Below are 17,334 nucleotides of genomic sequence, written 5' to 3' on the forward strand. Positions count from 1 at the left end.
CATTAGCCAAGACATGGAAGCAACCTAAATGTCCATGGACAGATGAATGGATAAAGAAGATGTGGTACATATATACAATGGAATATTACTCAGCCATAAAAAAGAATGAGGGCTTCCCTGGTGGCCCAGTGGTTGAGCATGGCCACTGAGCCTGTGCGTCTGGAACCTGTGCTCCACAACGGGAGAGGCCAAAACAGTGAGAGGCCTGCATACCGCAAAAAAAAAAAAAAAAAAAAAAGAATGAAATAATGCCATTTGCAGCAATATGGATGGACCTAGAGATTATCATACTGAGTGAAGTAAGCCAGAGAAAAACAGATATCATATGATATTGCTTACATGTGGAATCTAAAAAAATGATACAGATGAACTTATTTACAAAGCAGAAATAGATCCACAGACATAGAAAACAAACTTATGTTTGCCAAAGAGGAAAGGGGGTAGGGGAGAGATAAATTAGGAGTTCGGAGTTAACATATACACACTACTATATATATTTATTTTTTTATTTTTGGCTGTGCTGGCTCTTCATTGCTGTGCGTGGGCTTTCTCTAGTTATGGCAAGTGGGGGCTACTTTCTTCGTGGCGGTGTGTGGGCTTCTCATTGCGGTGGCTTCTCTTGTTGCAGAGCACGGGCTCTAGGTGCGTGAGCTTCAGTAGTTGTGGCTTGCGGGCTCTAGAGTGTGGGCTCAGTAGTTGTGGCTCATGGGCTTAGCTGCTCCACAGGATGTGGGATCTTCCCGGACCAGGGCTCGAACCCATGTTCCCTGCATTGGCATGTGGATTCTTAACCACTGTGCCACCAGGGAAGCCCCACACTACTATATATAAAATAGATAACCAACAAGGACCTACTGTAGAGCACAGGGAACTATACTCAATATTTTTTAATAACCTATAAGGGAAAAGAATCTGAAAAAGAATATATAGATGTAGATGTAGATATAGATACAGATATGGATATATAACTGAATCACTGTGCTGTACACCTGAAAATAGCACAACATTGTAAATCAACTGTACTTCAATAAAAAGTAAACAAAAAAATAAAATTGAGTCTCATTGTATACACATGTAATTTCTATATCATACGTTTTTGCTTTATAAGTAATTCACAGCCGTGTATGGTCTCCACCACTTCCTACAGATGCTAAGTAACTAGCCCAGCCACTGTTTAGATCCCACAACCAGCACAGCTGATATTAAATCCATCTCCCAACTCAGAGCAACCATCAGCTAGAGCTAGTTGTGTATTATGGGTTGTGTAGGATTTGGTCCCCCCAACAAGACTCCTTGAGTTTATTTTCTTCAAAGAAAGGTATCAGTTTGTCCAGCACCATATGACCAGCACCTTAAAAAAATGCACAGCACATAGTAGTTGCATAATAAACATTTGTTGAACCTGTGAGTGTAACGGTGACTTTCAAATTGTGGTATAAGGCCCTTTCAGTGTTGAAAGGCAGGGCTTCAATAGTTTCTGCTTGGATGGTCCTTGGTCAGGTGAGAGGTCCGACAGTCACTCTATGTTGGCCAGGAGCACAGATTCTAGAGTGCCATTCTTCTGGGGCAGTGGAGCTCTTACCTGGAAAGAGTCCATCATGGAGACTCCTGCCTTCTTCTTGGAGCACAGAAAACTGTGGGGCTTCTCCTTAGTTCCCAGGAATGGATTCAAGAGGGATGCAAAGAAGTAAGTCTGTTGAGGACAAGAACTGTGACTTTTTATCCTGTTCTGTCATGTTGGCTAAGCTTGTAAGCATAGTGTTCTAACAAGTTGTCTAATGAAAGAATGAACAGTCAGATAACCTGCCTTCCTTCAGTGACTAAGCCAGAGTCATCTCTGCTTTTTTTTTTTTAATAAATTTATTTATTTATTTAATTTTTGGCAGCGTTGGGTCTTCGCTGCTGCACGCGGGCTTTCTCTAGTTGCAGTGAGTGGGGGCTACTCTTTATTGCGGGGCGCAGGCTTCTCATTGTGGTGGCTTCTCTTGTTGCAGAGCACAGGCTCTAGGCACACGGGCTTCAGTAGTTGTGGCTCGCAGCCTCAGTAGTTGTGGTACACGGGCTTAGTTGCTCCACGGCATGTGGGATCTTCCTGGACCAGGGCTCAAACCCGTGTCCCCTGAATTGGCAGGCGGATTCTTAACCACTGAGCCACCAGGGAAGCCCCTCATCTCTGCTTTTAAGGAGTTTTGAAATACGCTTGAGAAGCACAGAAAGTTAAACAACAAGAAAATTCAGTAAGAGAGATATTCCAAGGCAGTTGCTGAGTGATTGCACATTAAGAGGAGCTGACGGCTGACATGCTCATGTTCTTCCAAATGCAGCCCTCACCTCAGGGTTCATTAGGCTTTGTCTATATCAGCTCTAATAATAATCCTTAGTGTTCTCCGAGTAGCAGATTTGAAGTCTACCTGAGAGAGTACAAAAAAATCAATTCTGTTTATGTTCTTCAGATAAGATCATAACCGACTCTGAGATGCCTTTAACATTGCATACTTCACAGCCTGGTGTTCATTGTCCGTGTTAGAAAGTGTATCGGTAGCTACTGGAGGTTGAAGCTGGGCGGTATGTGGGGTGACAGACTGGCGATGAGTATGTGGAGAATTCATTTTTCCTGTGACTGTATGATGTGAACCAACTAAGATACTTTTTTGCCTTCCTAAGTTGTATTGAGTATTCAGCCTTTTCACTGGGTATTTTGTTTACTGTTTGATTTATCAGTTTTCCGAACCAGATAAGCACACAGTTCTGGAGAAGTTGACGTCATGTGTAACCAAGAATGGGAAGGGGTATTCTTATTCCATTGTCAATACAGAGAATCTTGGTTTATGTTGTGATGAGTTGTTTTCCTTAATCCAGAAACTGATTATTTATTTTAATAACTGAGATAGAGTTATTGGGAGTAATTGAGATTTCTTTCAGTTCAACTTCAGCCAACATTGAAGACCTAGCCATTTTTAGGGGGACTGTGCCAGATGCTTCCATGCATATTGTCCCAGGGCAAGATGTGGAATACATTTTATTACAGCCCATCTGCTCTACAAACAGATCATATGCAGGAAAAAGATAGTTGCTTTATCAGGAAAGACCTGTTCCTTAGAAGAGTAATGAATCAGTAAAATGATGAAAACACGTATTATAAAAGAACGGAGGGAAGTTCAGACTGAAAGGTAAAAATATGTCTTCCATTGATCCTACTCTCCATTGAATGAAAGAATTCTCATAGACTTTTGCTCCCTTTTAGATTAAACAGAATAAAGCCGAAAATAAACATCACCTGTCTCTAATTCCCAGATTTTAGGGCCTCATAGGATGGAGGAAGAAATTCAATGAGAGTGCAAGGAAGTTATTGGCCAAACCCGGAACGTGGGAGATGCTTTGAGAAAAAAAATTAAAAATTCTTTTTAAAACAAATCAACAAAAAGAACATTCAGGAAGGGACTATTAAATAGAAAAGAGTTAAGAGATAACAAGCAAATTAAATGTGCAAATTTTGGAGAATCTTGATTTAAACAAACCAACTGTTTAAAAAATCTTCAAGATGAGAATTTTTTTTTAAATATTATATGGTCACGTTATTTATTTATTTAGCTGCACCAGGTCTTAGTTGTGGGATGCGGGATCTTCACTGTGGCACGCAGGATATTTAGTTGTGGCATGCAGACTTCTTAGTTGCAGCATGCATGTGGGATCTAGTTCCCCAACCAGGGATCGAACCCCAGGCCTCCTGCATTGGAAGTGCAGAGTCTTACCCAATGGACCACCAGGGAAGTCCCAAGTTGAGAAATTGTAATATGAAGTTGGGATTAGACGATAGGAGGGATTTCTACTAATTGGGATAATGGTATATCCTCATCATCTAGAGATGCACATTGCAGGTTTCATGGATGAAATAGTAGGATGCCATGGATTTGTTTTTTAAATACCTCAGCCAAAAAAGTGATGGAGGGGGGATAGATGAAACCAGGTAGCCAGAGGCTGACAATTAGAGCTGGGCGACAGGTACACCACAGCATAGTAAACTTCTCTCTAAATACTTATGAATGTTTGAAATAAACCAGAAGCAAGTTGACAAACAGTAATCCTGTAGTGGTCTGGCCTCTCTCCAGGCTTTTAACCACCACTGAGCCTGCAGGGCAATGGGGAATTAGATGGATAAAACAGGAAAAATGATTCACATCTAGAATGTGGACAGGATCAGAGCTCTTATTCTGGAGACCATGAACTGATGAGATGTCCATAGATGGGTTTCAGAATGGTCTGAACTCCCTGTAGGTACATACCAAGTTTTGACACGAATTTTTTTCTGGGGTGGCATCTAGGTTTCACTAGATCCTGAAAGGCATTCATGACTCACACAATTTGAAATACACTAGGTTACAGCAGTTCCGAAGCCTATTTCAACTCTGAAATTCTGTAAACTCATATATCTAAGAACAAGAAATTTAATTGTCCTATTTGAAGAACTCTCTGCATAGTGGAAAGGACTCTAGATTTCATGAAATCTGTATTTTAGTATTTTTAAATTATTAGGATATGAGAATGTTTAAGAGCCATCAGATACATTTTTTAAAAATCACATCTAGAGGGGATTCCCTGGTGACGCAGTGGTTGAGAGTCCGCCTGCCGATGCAGGGAACATGGGTTCATGCCCCAGTCTGGGAAGATTCCACATGCCGCGGAGCGGCTAGGCCCGTGAGCCATGGCCGCTGAGCCTGCGCATCTGGAGCCTGTGCTCCGCAACGGGAGAGGCCACAGCAGTGAGAGGCCCGCGTACCGCAAAATAAAATAAAGTAAAATAAAATAAAAATCACATCTAGATCTTAGACTGGTTCAGCGATTAACACAATGGCCAAATATATCAATGCAATTTTCTCTCTTTTAGGTGCCTTTCAGTGTCCTCCTGGAGTCTATGCAGTAAAACCTCACTGTTAAAAGACTTACTTCAGAAAAACCCTTAAGAAGTGGGAAGCATTATAGCAATATAAAAATCCCCCAGTTATACACAAGGGAGTGATGTAATAGCTTTAAGTGCCAGCATCTTATTGGCTGTAAAGACGTGTGCTAGAAAAGACGGAGATTTCCCTAAGCTGGACACTGAAATGGTGTATGTGCAGCTGCTCAAAGCAGTTCTCTTTTGCCATTGCATTTTACTGATATCCTTCCCCTTTTTTTTGAGTAAAATAATTTTGCAGAAGATCGGAAATATTCTGTGTAATGGGTTTATAATGAAGCCAGGGCAGTGCAGTCAGTAGTAGCAGCCTGGTTTAATTCGATTACAGAGCCGTGGTCTAACTAGCCATCATTTAGGGTAGAGTCAAGGATGGTGCTCCACATGCTGCCTAGACTGCTAGACATTATTTCTCTGTTTCTTCTTCTGTTGTCTAGAGGCGAGCAAATGTGTGTGTGTCTGTGTGCGTGCGTGTGTGCTTGCAAGTGCACCTGTGCGTGTGTGTTGGGGGGTGGACACTGAGGGCAGTTCTTCATGTAACAGCTTTGTGTTAACTATTGCTGCAACAAAACCGCCTTGTGCACCACCCAGAGCTCCATAGATTGTTATGTGAAGCATTTATTTACACACTCACAGTTATGCACATCACTTGTGAAGCGTGGTTTCTGGACGGCCTTGATTCGTGCAGGTTGCTGTCTGCTCTTGCCTCCCGGCTGCAAGCAGGTTCAGATCAGCTTGATGTGTGGTCATTCTGGGCCTAGGATGAATGGGCGTGTCCTTCTTCTGGTTGGTCACCACGTCTTCCTGAGGCTCACATCCCATACTCTTCCATCCCAATGACTGAATCAAGTCCCCTGGCCAACCTAATGTCAGTGAGGCACGGAAGCCTAGTCCAGCACAGTGGGGTGGGGCGGAAGTCAGCTTTGCTGAAAGATAATCTAATTTATCATAAAACCATTTTCTTACAATATTACACAAGTATGTCATTAATTTTTCTTGTTCAATTTATAGGTAGCTTCTGACATAAAAATGCTAGATTTATGGGTGATTTACACATACAAATCAATGTCTAAAATGTACAGCTCCCTGATCTAGTATGGGTCACCTATCTTTTATTTTCTAATATAAAATTCTTCTGCCCTTTGGAGATACTCCTGATCTCACCCCTGCCTATTTTTGCACACTTTCCCCTCACCACTCTTCCCCCATCTCTACCTCCAGCAGGTCTTTGAGTTTCCTAAAATGCACCAAGCTCTTTTGTGCCTCAGGGCCTTTGCACACACCATCCCTTCTACTCTACCCATAATTCTTTGCCTCCTAGACATCTACTTATCCTTCCTATCTGAGCTTAAATGCTACCCCCAAAGTGGTCTTCACTGACCACTGAATCTAATATTGCCCTCATTAAGCTTGGGTCACCCTACCCCTTTCTTCATATCCCATCATAGTTTCTATTTACATAGTTCCTTTTTTAAAATTTTTTTAATTTTATTTATTTATTTTTGGCTGTGTTGTGTCTTTGTTGGTGCACATGGGCTTCTCATTAGAGTGGCTTCTCTTGTTGCCAAGCACAGGCTCTTGGCACACTGGCTCTAGAGTGCAGGCTCGGTAGTTGTGGCCCACGGGCTTAGTTACTCCACGGCATGTGAGATCTTCCTGGACCAGGGCTCGAACCCGTGTCCCCTGTATTGGCAGGCAGATTCTTAACCACTGCGCCACCAGGGAAGCCCTATTTACATAGTTATTTATGTGATCTGACCTTTCACGTTAGACGAGGAGTGTCATTGATGCAGAAGTGACGTCTTTGTTCTCCTTTGCATTGGAAGCACTCAGCCTGGTACTCAGAAAAGATAGTTTTCTAATGAATGAGTGAAAATAATTAGAACCTGGGGGAGGGGGGATTTCCACTTTTCAAATGTACAGAGTTTATAAGTTTGGAGACACATAGACAGACATGAGTTTGAGCCCCAGCTCTAGTGGTTAACTAGGCCTCCATCCTTCCCCAAGTGACTTGACTTTTCTGTGCCTGTGTTTACTCCTTCTGTCCTCCCACACTCTGATTGTATGTTTGAGGAGTAATGAGGCATACAGTGGATGCAAAGATTTTGGCCCAGAGCTAGAGGCGGTCAGACTCAGGCATCCAGTGCAGGGCTACTGTCTTTCTTCTTCCCTGAGTGTGAAGCCCGCCCCAATCTCAAACTGTGGCCAGCATTTTAGAGCTCTGGTCATACTTTCTGCTTAGTGTAGTCCAAAGAGTGTGCTTAGACACTGAGTCCAGTAATACTATGATTTATGTCAAAGAGTGTTCTGCCTGTGTTTTCCTCTAGGAATTTTTATAGTATCTGGTCTTACGTTTAGGTCTTTAATCCATTTTGAGTTTATTTTTGTGTATGGTGTTAGGGAGTGTTCTAATTTCATTCTTTCACATGTAGCTGTCCAGTTTTCCCAGCACCACTTATTCAAAAGACTGTCAATCTTGAAAATGATACAAATGAACTTATTTAGAAAACAGGAATAGATTCATAGACATAGAAAACAAACTTATGGTTCCCAAAGGGGCAAGGGAGGAGGGATAAATTAGGAGTTTGGGATGAACAGTACTGTATATGAAATAGACAGACAACAAGGACCTACTGTATGGCATAGGCAACAATATTCACTCTCTTGTAATAACCTGTAATGGAAAAGTATCTGAAAAAGAATATATGTGTAACTGAATCACTTTGCTGTACACCTGAAACTAACACAACGTTGTAAATCAACTACGTTATACATCAATAAAAAGCTGTTTGTTTTGAAAAAAGAAAGTAATATGAGTGGGACATGGAACTAACGATCATGAGTGACACCGTTTCCATGGGCAAATGAATTTGGACTTCAAAACAACTGGCTGAGTAAAGAGCTTTTGGAATATGGTACTTAAACTGAGGATTCTCTCTGGTGAGTTCCCTTTACTGGTACTAATGAGGGAATCTCTGTCCCCGCCCCCCCCCCCCCCCCGGATTGCATAGACCTCTCCCAAGTTTATCGTCAAGATGTATAGTATTTCATCCAAGTTCCTAACGTGGCGGGTGGCATGGGGGACTGCAAACCCTGACTGCAGCTTCTGATGGAATGCAGAATGCCAGTAGCTGCATCCACTGAACAACCCCATTTCATGCATCCTGGGCCTGAAGAACAGCTCTGATGGTATTAACCCCATGAAGAAATCTGACAATAAAACCACCGATGCCCTGAATCACTGCTGAGATGAAAACCAAACATGCTTTCGGCCTGACAGTTCTGACCCTGCACTGTTTGGTAACCGGGGATGGGGGGTAGGGAGGGGGGCGCACAGGACGTGCCTGATGGAGAAAGAAGACAGCTGAACCTGGCCTGGCTGTTTGAAACCTATTCATTCCTGATGGTCCTGAGGTTACCACACACACTTTCATGGTCCCTACTTTTTAAGGCTGTTTTATCATGACTTACAACAACAGATAAATAAACGTTAAAGCTCAGACTTGGGCTTCCCTGGTGGCTCAGTGGTTGGGAGTCCGCCTGACGATGCAGGGGACGCAGGTTCATGTGCCGGTCCGGGAGGATCCCACGCACCGCGGAGCGGCTGGGCCCGTGAGCCATGGCCACTGAGCCTGTGCGTCCGGAACCTGTGCTCCGCGGCGGGAGGGGCCACGGCAGTGAGAGGCCCGCGGACCACAAAAAAAAAACCAAAAAAACAAAACAAAAAAAGCTCAGCCTTGGCGGAATAGCCATGGAGCTATCTTATACAGGTAAGGAGAGACAGACAGGGAGGCGTCTGGGGCATTGTTTAATGTAATGCTCTTAGTTCAGAATTATCATGATGAAGGATGCTGAGTGAGTGAATTAAAAAGGAAGAGCTGTGAGGCAGGATACAGGGTGAGGAAAGGAGAGGCATGGTAATAAAGTCGTAGGAAATGATTTCAGACACTGTTGGCCTCATGGTTCCTCTCGAGGGAGAAGCATCTTTGGGGTCATTGGGTTGAGGGGCTGTGGAAGAGGTGTGTGGGATGCGAGGGGCAGAGAAGGAGCTGGGGTTCTGTGTGTCCCCACCCTCTTCAGGCCCCTGTAAGGGAGGCTGGAAGTTAGAACTTGGATGAGTTTCTGTTGCAAGAGTCACTTAAGGGCTGAGCTTCATGACGTGGTCTGCAAGGGTCGGGAGATGTGACAGTAGGAACTCAGAAGTTTAAGAGCCAGGGATGGAAGCTCTGCTGTGACTCTTGGAATATGCAATATCCAGCGAGGGCCGAGGGCATCCACTTACCACTGTGCAGTGAAAACGTCCGAAGCACTGTGTTCCAGACCTCAAGGGGCAGTGATGGTCTCAGCCTAAATATCGGCTGTACACTGAAGGGCAGTTCAAGGTCAACGCTAGTATAAAAAACTAGATTAGGTCTTCCCTGGTGGCACAGTGGTTGAGAGTCCGCCTGCCGATGCAGGGGACGCGGGTTCGTGCCCCGGTCCGGGAGGATCCCACATGCCGCGGAGCGGCTGGGCCCGTGAGCCATGGCCGCTGAGCCTGCGCGTCCGGAGCCTGTGCTCCACAACGGGAGAGGCCACAACGGTGAGAGGCCCGCGTACCGCAAAAAACCAACCAAGCAAACAAACAAACAAAAAAAAAAAACTGGATTAAATCTCAGTTTCCTTGAGTCCTTTAACATTAGCCCATGGCTTACGTGGTTGGACACTATTCCTTTAGTCTGCAGGTACATTTTGGAAACCCTGTAAATCTTTGGCATGTGGAGTCATTGATTTGAATAAATAATTATTTTAAAGGAATTGAAGAAATATTGTAAGTACCAGCAATGCTACTCAATATTCCTTAAGACAACTGCTCAGTTGTTAAAGTGAAATAATTGACATTTAGCATATCATAATTAGCATTTCAACTTGTTAAAATATTTTGATAAATAATAAATATCACCATTTGACTCTAAAAAGTTTCAACTTCAAGTCAGTCAGTTAAATGAGGTCATTAAAAAAATCATGGGGCCTCTTCTTATTATAATTATTGATTAGACTATAGTAGGAAATTATTTCCTAAGCAGTATCTGTTGTTTCAACCTTAAAGTAAATTAATTCCTTAGGAATGAAAGAAATTTTAAAGAACTTATAAGAAAAGCAAAATTTGACCCCTACTCTATTTAGAGAGTGGAATTAGTAAAAAGATACTCACAAATATGAGAAATAATGAATGATGAAATGAGACATGAAGTCTAAATGGAATGCTGAGTACAGAAGGTGTATGTGATCTTTCCTAGTCTTTTGTTCAGTAGAATAAAACTTACCTTTTATTGCCTCAGTTGGTTGGTGTGATGGGCATAGCATTAACATGCCTGACCTCAAAAAAACTTGGAACGTTCTCCATTTCTAAAATGGATCTTTTCTACTGCTGTATTAACATTTGGAAAGATTACTTCATATCAACGAGTCTGAAACCTATCAAGAAGAGTGGGAGCCATCTAAGTAAGAAATTCCGAGGACATCACAGAATTGTTTATGATTCTGAAATGTTCAGTCATTTCATTCAGGGCTTCTCCTGACTTCACAAGCTTTCAGAAATGAGTGTATGCTTCATGGAAGAACAACCAAAAGGTGGCAGCATCTCTTTGAAAATTATTTCTATTTATTTCATGTCCACATTTCTTTTTCAAATACCACTCCCACTTAGTTGAACCATGTTATAATAGGCGTTTATAGATCAGAAAGCACCCTTCCTTTTGCAAATGAGATGAATGCAGTAATTGCTATTGATACAATGGAACTTCAAAAAATGTTTACTTTCAATGAAGTCTTGACCTTCTCTTTAGCCAAATGGTTCATCATGTCTGATGACGTAGCAACAAAGCCACATCTTCTTCCGAGTCAGAAAATATTAACGGAGTCACCTAATCGTTAACAATGACTATTACTTATCATCTGGAAGATTTAGAATCTTGCTTGGCAGGATATTATGAAAACTGATATATTCTTAAAAACCATGAGTAGATCTTTTATTCCTGAAGAGTGGACACTGAATGAACAATCCTTTAAATGTAAATATTTTTCCTTAGGCACAAATCCTACCATTGTTTTTTTATAAAAAGTTTTAAATCACTGTGATATTTGGCACTCCTTTAATGTTATGTGTTTAAATTTTTTTTAAATAATTCAGATGTTCGTAAATCTGAATTCTCAACTACAAATCTACCTTTCTCCTAGGTTAATGTTTTTCAGAACCTTAATGTTTCTCATATACTGAAGACTTATAGAGAAAATTAGCAAAGCTGAATTCAAAATTTTAATAGTTTGGGCTTCCCTGGTGGCACAGTGGTTGAGAGTCCGCCTGCCGATGCAGGGGACACCGGTTCGTGCCCCTGTCTGGGAAGATCCCACATGCTGCGGAGCGGCTGGGCCCGTGAGCCATGGCCGCTGAGCCTGTGCTTCCGGAGCCTGTGCTCCACAACGGGAGAGGCCACAACAGTGAGAGGCCCGCATACAGCAAAAAAAAAAAAAAAAAAAAAAAAAAAATTTAATAGTTTGCTCTTCTGAAATAAGACATTATGTAAAACCTCATTGATTCAAATAAAATAAGTTCTGAAGATTAGTGTTCTGTTAAATGAAATTTCATTACTGTTGAGCACTTACGGTTAACCTAAATTAAGCAACCTTAGGCAACAGCTCATATCAGAGTCTTGCTTATATATATATGTACACATTATAGATAGGTAACAGTGACTTCTAGACAATTAGATTGTCAGCTCCATTAAAACAGGAATATTAGAGGGAAGAGATATGGGGACATATGTATATGTATAAATGATTCACTTTGTTATAAAGCAGAAACTAACACACCATTGTAAAACAATTATACTCCAATAAAGATGTTAAAAAAAAAAAACACTGGGCTTCCCTGGTGGCGCAGTGGTTGAGAGTCCACCTGCCGATGCAGGGAACACAGGTTCGTGCCCCGGTCTGGGAGGATCCCACATGCCGTGGAGCGGCTGGGCCCGTGAGCCATGGCCACTGAGCCTGTGCGTCCGGAGCCTGTGCTCCGCAACGGGAGAGGCCACAACAGTGAGAGGCCCGCATACCGAAAAAAAAAAAAAAAACACCAATATTGTACTTTTCTGTATTTTGCACATATGTGTAGAGAGTGAAGATGCCATGCTATATAAGGTCACAGTAAATATTAAGATCAGTGTGTCTCTTTAAGGAATTAAATGACAAATGTACTGTAAGTGCTGTAAGTGGCCTTAAAGATCAGAGATTTTCACACAGGTTTTGATCTTGAATTTCTAGTGAAATCTTCCTCGGAAGTCCAGTCTATAACTCAGCCCAGAGAGGTGGAGTTTTAAGTTGCTTGATGGGTGTGAAGCCTAGAGTCTTACCTCCTCCCGCTGCACCCCAGACACACCGAGACTGGAAACTCAGGGACTCTGCAGACCTTAGGTTGAAAGGCACTGGTGTCGTCCAGTGCCTTAACCAAATCCCTTTTTTTTCCAAATGGCAAGTCAGGATTCAATCACCCAATAAGCAAGTGGTTCAAAGTCATTGAGGTCCATAATTCAAACCCAGTCATTGTAAGAATAATTATATGAATCAAAATCTATATTTCTTTTTATTTTACTATATCTTATGTTAGTCCATTTTTTCACACACACAAAAAAAGGCTGGCAGTAGAGAGAAAATCTAGATATAAATACAGGTATAGCTATATAGACATAGATACAGGTATCAGAAAATCAATTCACAGCACATATATAGGCATACTGTATATATGTATACACATTTTCTGATATATACACATACTTATAAACATGTGTAAGACATACCCACACCATTGAATAAAACTTTCCTAGCACTGAGACATCAAGAAACAAAGAATGGATAATATTCTGTAAAGGAAAGAACAGTAGTCTAGAAGCTGGTTCGCCACAGGGTAGTCATACAAGATTCATGTTTAAACCTGTTCAAGCCTTGAAGAACTTTACTGAGATAGAGCAAGTAGAAATACCTACTTACCTACCCTACATGGTGGTCATAGAGATCATGTGAAATAACACAGGCAAGTGTGTTTTGCTAACGTTATAAAGCAACATATGGATGTGTGCAAAAGAGTATTACTGGTTAGGAGATTTGAAGTTAATATCCAAGTGCTGTACCCGGTTTCCATTTCACGCCTAAAGATACCCAACAGCTTATTTCAGGATTCCTCACATTGCAAAGGTTATGATCATTTTTGACAGCTGTCGTTATTCTTTTTGAAAATATTTTTTGCTAAGCAAATTCTCATGCATGAAATAGCAGTATTTTGGTGACAGCAAAGTGTCTACAGAGAACCAAATGTGCGATGGTAATTAGAAAGAATGCGTCACAAGTAGTTGCTGAGTTGCTAGATTCTTTCCAAAATATGTTATTTAAAACACTGACTGGGTATCTGCTTGGAAATCAGACTTGTCACCGTAGCATCTTTGCATTTTGGCATCAGCAACTGCTTTAAGGGTCCCCCAGTCTGACAGGGAACCAGGGTGCTTGCAAAGAGGAGGGAGTTAATGGGATGAGAGTTGGAGGGAGGCTTCAGTCTTTCTAGAACATCCACTGTAGAAGCGATGCCTGTTATTCTTGGGAGGATGTTCTGTGCTTCTGCCTTCCTAGGAGGCAGGCAGGGGTTAAGATTGTGGACCCCCAAGCCAGACTGCCTGGGTTGGAATCCCAGCTCTGCTTCTTCCTAGCTCTGGGGACCTGAAAAAACTTTTTCTCTTCTCCATGCCTCAGTTTGCTCTCCCCAGTGTTGGGGATGGTATTAGTAATGTCCTAATCTCCTGGAGTGGTTGAGAAGATGATTGAGATAACAGGAAAGCCCTCAGAATAGTGCCTGGTACCCACCCAGTCAGTGCTGTTTAACTGTTTGCACTTACTATAATAAAGGATCCAGCCCATTACACATTCAATATCCTGTCGTCAATGTAAAAGTAGAGGCCTCCCCAAGGTCCTGGAGGCGACCGTGCATCACTGGGGAAGCTGTTTCTTATCAGGACAGGTGGACCCTAGGTAGAGATCATCATCATAATTGTGTAGTACTGTGGAATTTAAAAGGCCACAGGCCTTCTAAAAATGTACTCTTTCTACCTTTTCAAAAATTTGGGAATTAATAGTCACATTCATCTTACTTTTTGATTTTTTAGTAATGGTTACATTTTCCATCATAAGCAGTCTCTCGCATTTTTATCTTAATGTGTGTTCTTTTGAATATTTCATTTCAAGGAGGGAGTCTACTTGAAAGTTATTCAAGACTTCTGATTAACTGTGATCATGCATCCTGATATATTTATTAACACTGAAGAATGTGAGGTTACAGATTATCTAAGCAATGAAGAAACAAAATTAAAACAGAGAGAGTGTGTGTGCCCATACACACATATGTTCCATTTTGTTTCTTAAAGCCAACGTTTATTGTCAGGCACAAAAATTGGAATATAAAATTTTAAATGAAAAGGCTTGAGATGTTTAAAGAGTCCTCATGGGCTTCCCTGGTGGCGCAGTGGTTGAGAGTCCGCCTGCCGATGCAGGGGACACGGGTTCGTGCCCCGGTCCGGGAGGATCCCACGTGCCGCGGAGCGGCTGGGCCCGTGAGCCTTGGCCGCTGAGCCTGCGCGTCCGGAGCCTATGCCCCGCAACGGGAGAGGCTACAACAGTGAGAGGCCCGCGTACCGCAAAAAAAAAAAAAAAAAGAGTCCTCATTACACTTGTCTGGCGTTTTGTGGATCTTTTAGATCTCTTGGCTAGTGCCTCGACTCGTTTTTGCCCAAGAGTAAATGTGGGATAAGTATGTATTGAATTTCAAAAGCTATGGAAGAAATGAAAGCTATGGAAACTAAATCTGTTTATCTTTTAACGTTTATGTTTTATAAATAGAACATAAGGAATAAAACTCCACATAGTTCTCAAAATATCTTTTCATTTTTAATAGGTAAAACACAAGTGTGAACCATTTTCCTATTCTTTGACTTTTAATATCTGGCTTCAAAAATGCATGCATTATTACTTTTTCATGTGGAAATTTTGAAAATCTCATAGACCAGAGTTTTAAAATATCCTGTTGCAAGCTCTGGGTAGCAAAAAAGTCAACCGTTAACACAATCAGTCTAGAAAGTGAGATTCTTAAGGAGAGGTTTAGGTTCTGCTTTATTTTGAAGTTTGTACCACCACCAGCATGAATTCGCATCAGGAATTTTGTGCACCTCCCGTGTAGGCTGGGGTTTCTGCTAGGCTATCTGGGAAGCGCTTTCTAGAATATGAATCTGAGCCATTACAGAGCAGGTGGAGCCAGGATGCATTGGAATAAACACAGTAAACCTAGAACGCAATTTGCAAAGACTGCCTCTTATGCGTTCACCAAGTTGTCGTTTCATACACAGCTGTGCCTGCAGATGACAAAAATGCTTTCCTAATAACAAATCTAGTTTTTAAAAAACCTATAAATAAAACGAATAATAATTGAATGTGTGTTAGGACACCTCGATGAGCAGGTATAGAGAATAAATTTATGCGAATGTAAAAGTTATGTGGGCAGCTGTGTGCCAATCACTGCATTACTACTCATTAACTTTGCTCTCCTTTGCATATTTGGTTATATTATCCAGAATGCATCTCCCAACTCATTCTGTTTGCATTTCACTCGAAGGAAGTAAAACTGTGTGTTGAAAAGCTCCTCTATTCATATGTTTATTTCTATTCAGTGATTTTGAGAGCACATTTATGGAATTTATAAAAGCAAAATGAGTTGAAGGCGTAAGGATTTCAAAAGGATTGCCTAATCCAGCCATATTTTTATAGCCTATAGATCTTATCTAGAAAAATGATGAAGAAGTATCTCTGGAGTTTAAAATGAAAGTATATACAGAGGACTTGAATAGACACTTCATCAAGAGGATATGAAGATGGCAAGAAAGCACTTGGGAAGATGTTCTCCATCTCCATCTCCATCTCCCATTTCTCATTGGGAGAAAGCAAATGGGAACCATAATGAGATATCAGAATGGCTAAAATTTAATAACAAACAATTATTTTTTAAAAACGCTGACAAGGCTTCCCTGGTGGTGCAGTGGTTGAGAGTCCGCCTGCCGATGCAGGGGACACGGGTTCATGCCCCGGTCCGGGAAGATCCCACATGCTGCGGAGCGGCTGGGCCCGTGAGCCATGGCCGCTGAGCCCGCGTGTCTGGAGCCTGTGCTCCGCAATGGGAGAGGCCACAACAGTGAGAGGCCCACGTACTGCAAAAAATACAAAAACAAAAACACTGACAATACCAGGAACACACAAGAGCTGGAACTCTTACACATTCCTGGAAGGAATGCAAAATACTACAACTCTGGAAAATGAGTAGTTTCTTATAAGGTTAAATATCTACTTACCACATGACCCAGAATCAAACTTATGGGCATTTACCCTAGAGAAATGAAAACTTATGTTTATATTAAGACTGAATATGAGTGTTTGTGTTAACTTTATTTGTAATAGTCGAAGCTAGAAACAACCCAAATCTCTTTCAACAGCTGAATGCTGAAACTAAATATGGTACATCCCCAGAGGGAATACTACTCAGCAGTAAAAAAAGAACAAATGATTAATTTTTCATTTTTACTTTTTTATTTTATTGAAGTATAGTTGATTTACAATGTTACATTAATTTCTGCTGTACAGCTAAGTGACTCAGTTATACATATATGTATTCCTTTCATATTCTTTTCCATTATGGTTTATCACAGGATACTGAATATAGTTCCCTGCGCTATATACAGCAGGACCTTGTTGTTTATCCATCTTATATATACTGGTTTGCATCTGCTAATCCCAAACTCCAAATACTTCCCTCCCCCTTGGCAACCACAAGTCTGTTCTCTACTCTGTCAGTCTGTTTCTGTTTCATAGATATAAAAAAGAACAAACTATTGATACCTGCCACAACTTCAACAAATCCTAAGATATTTGCTAAGTGAGAAAAGTCATGACATTCTCCAAAGACAAAGTTGTAAAGATGGAAAACAAACCAGTGATTGTCAGATTGTCAGGGGCTATAAGTGAGAGGAAGGAGTGTCTAAAGGGATTGCATGAGGGAAGTTTCTAGGGTATTGGAACTGTTCTGAATACTACCGGTCACATGAATTTATGTGTTGAAATTCACAAAACTCTACATCACAAGGAAAAATACCAATTTTATTGTATGGTCATTAACATTATTTTTTAAAATCATGGGTTAACGTATTTCTAGTTAAACTGCATTAGAAGCTAAAGTCACATATGGAAAAGGCCAAGTCAATGGCAATATCAAAAACTTTAAAATATGTGATGAAATTATATTTTTGGTTAACATGTTCTTTATC

The 17,334-nt window shown here is 41.3% G+C and overlaps 2 protein-coding genes across 2 annotated transcripts in view; both read left to right on the forward strand.

Annotated features, from left to right (window-relative positions):
- CTNND2 (catenin delta 2) overlaps window positions 1-17,334 on the forward strand; it is a 944,584-nt gene that overhangs the window by 403,923 nt on the left and 523,327 nt on the right. The window lies entirely within an intron of this gene.
- The window catches only part of LOC116750541 (ubiquitin-40S ribosomal protein S27a-like), a 52,439-nt gene that overhangs the window by 5,518 nt on the left and 29,587 nt on the right, over window positions 1-17,334 (forward strand). The gene's annotated exons all lie outside the window — the stretch shown is intronic.

Source organism: Phocoena sinus, chromosome 3 (genome assembly GCF_008692025.1).
Source record: "Phocoena sinus isolate mPhoSin1 chromosome 3, mPhoSin1.pri, whole genome shotgun sequence".
NCBI classification, from domain to species: Eukaryota; Metazoa; Chordata; class Mammalia; order Artiodactyla; family Phocoenidae; genus Phocoena; species Phocoena sinus.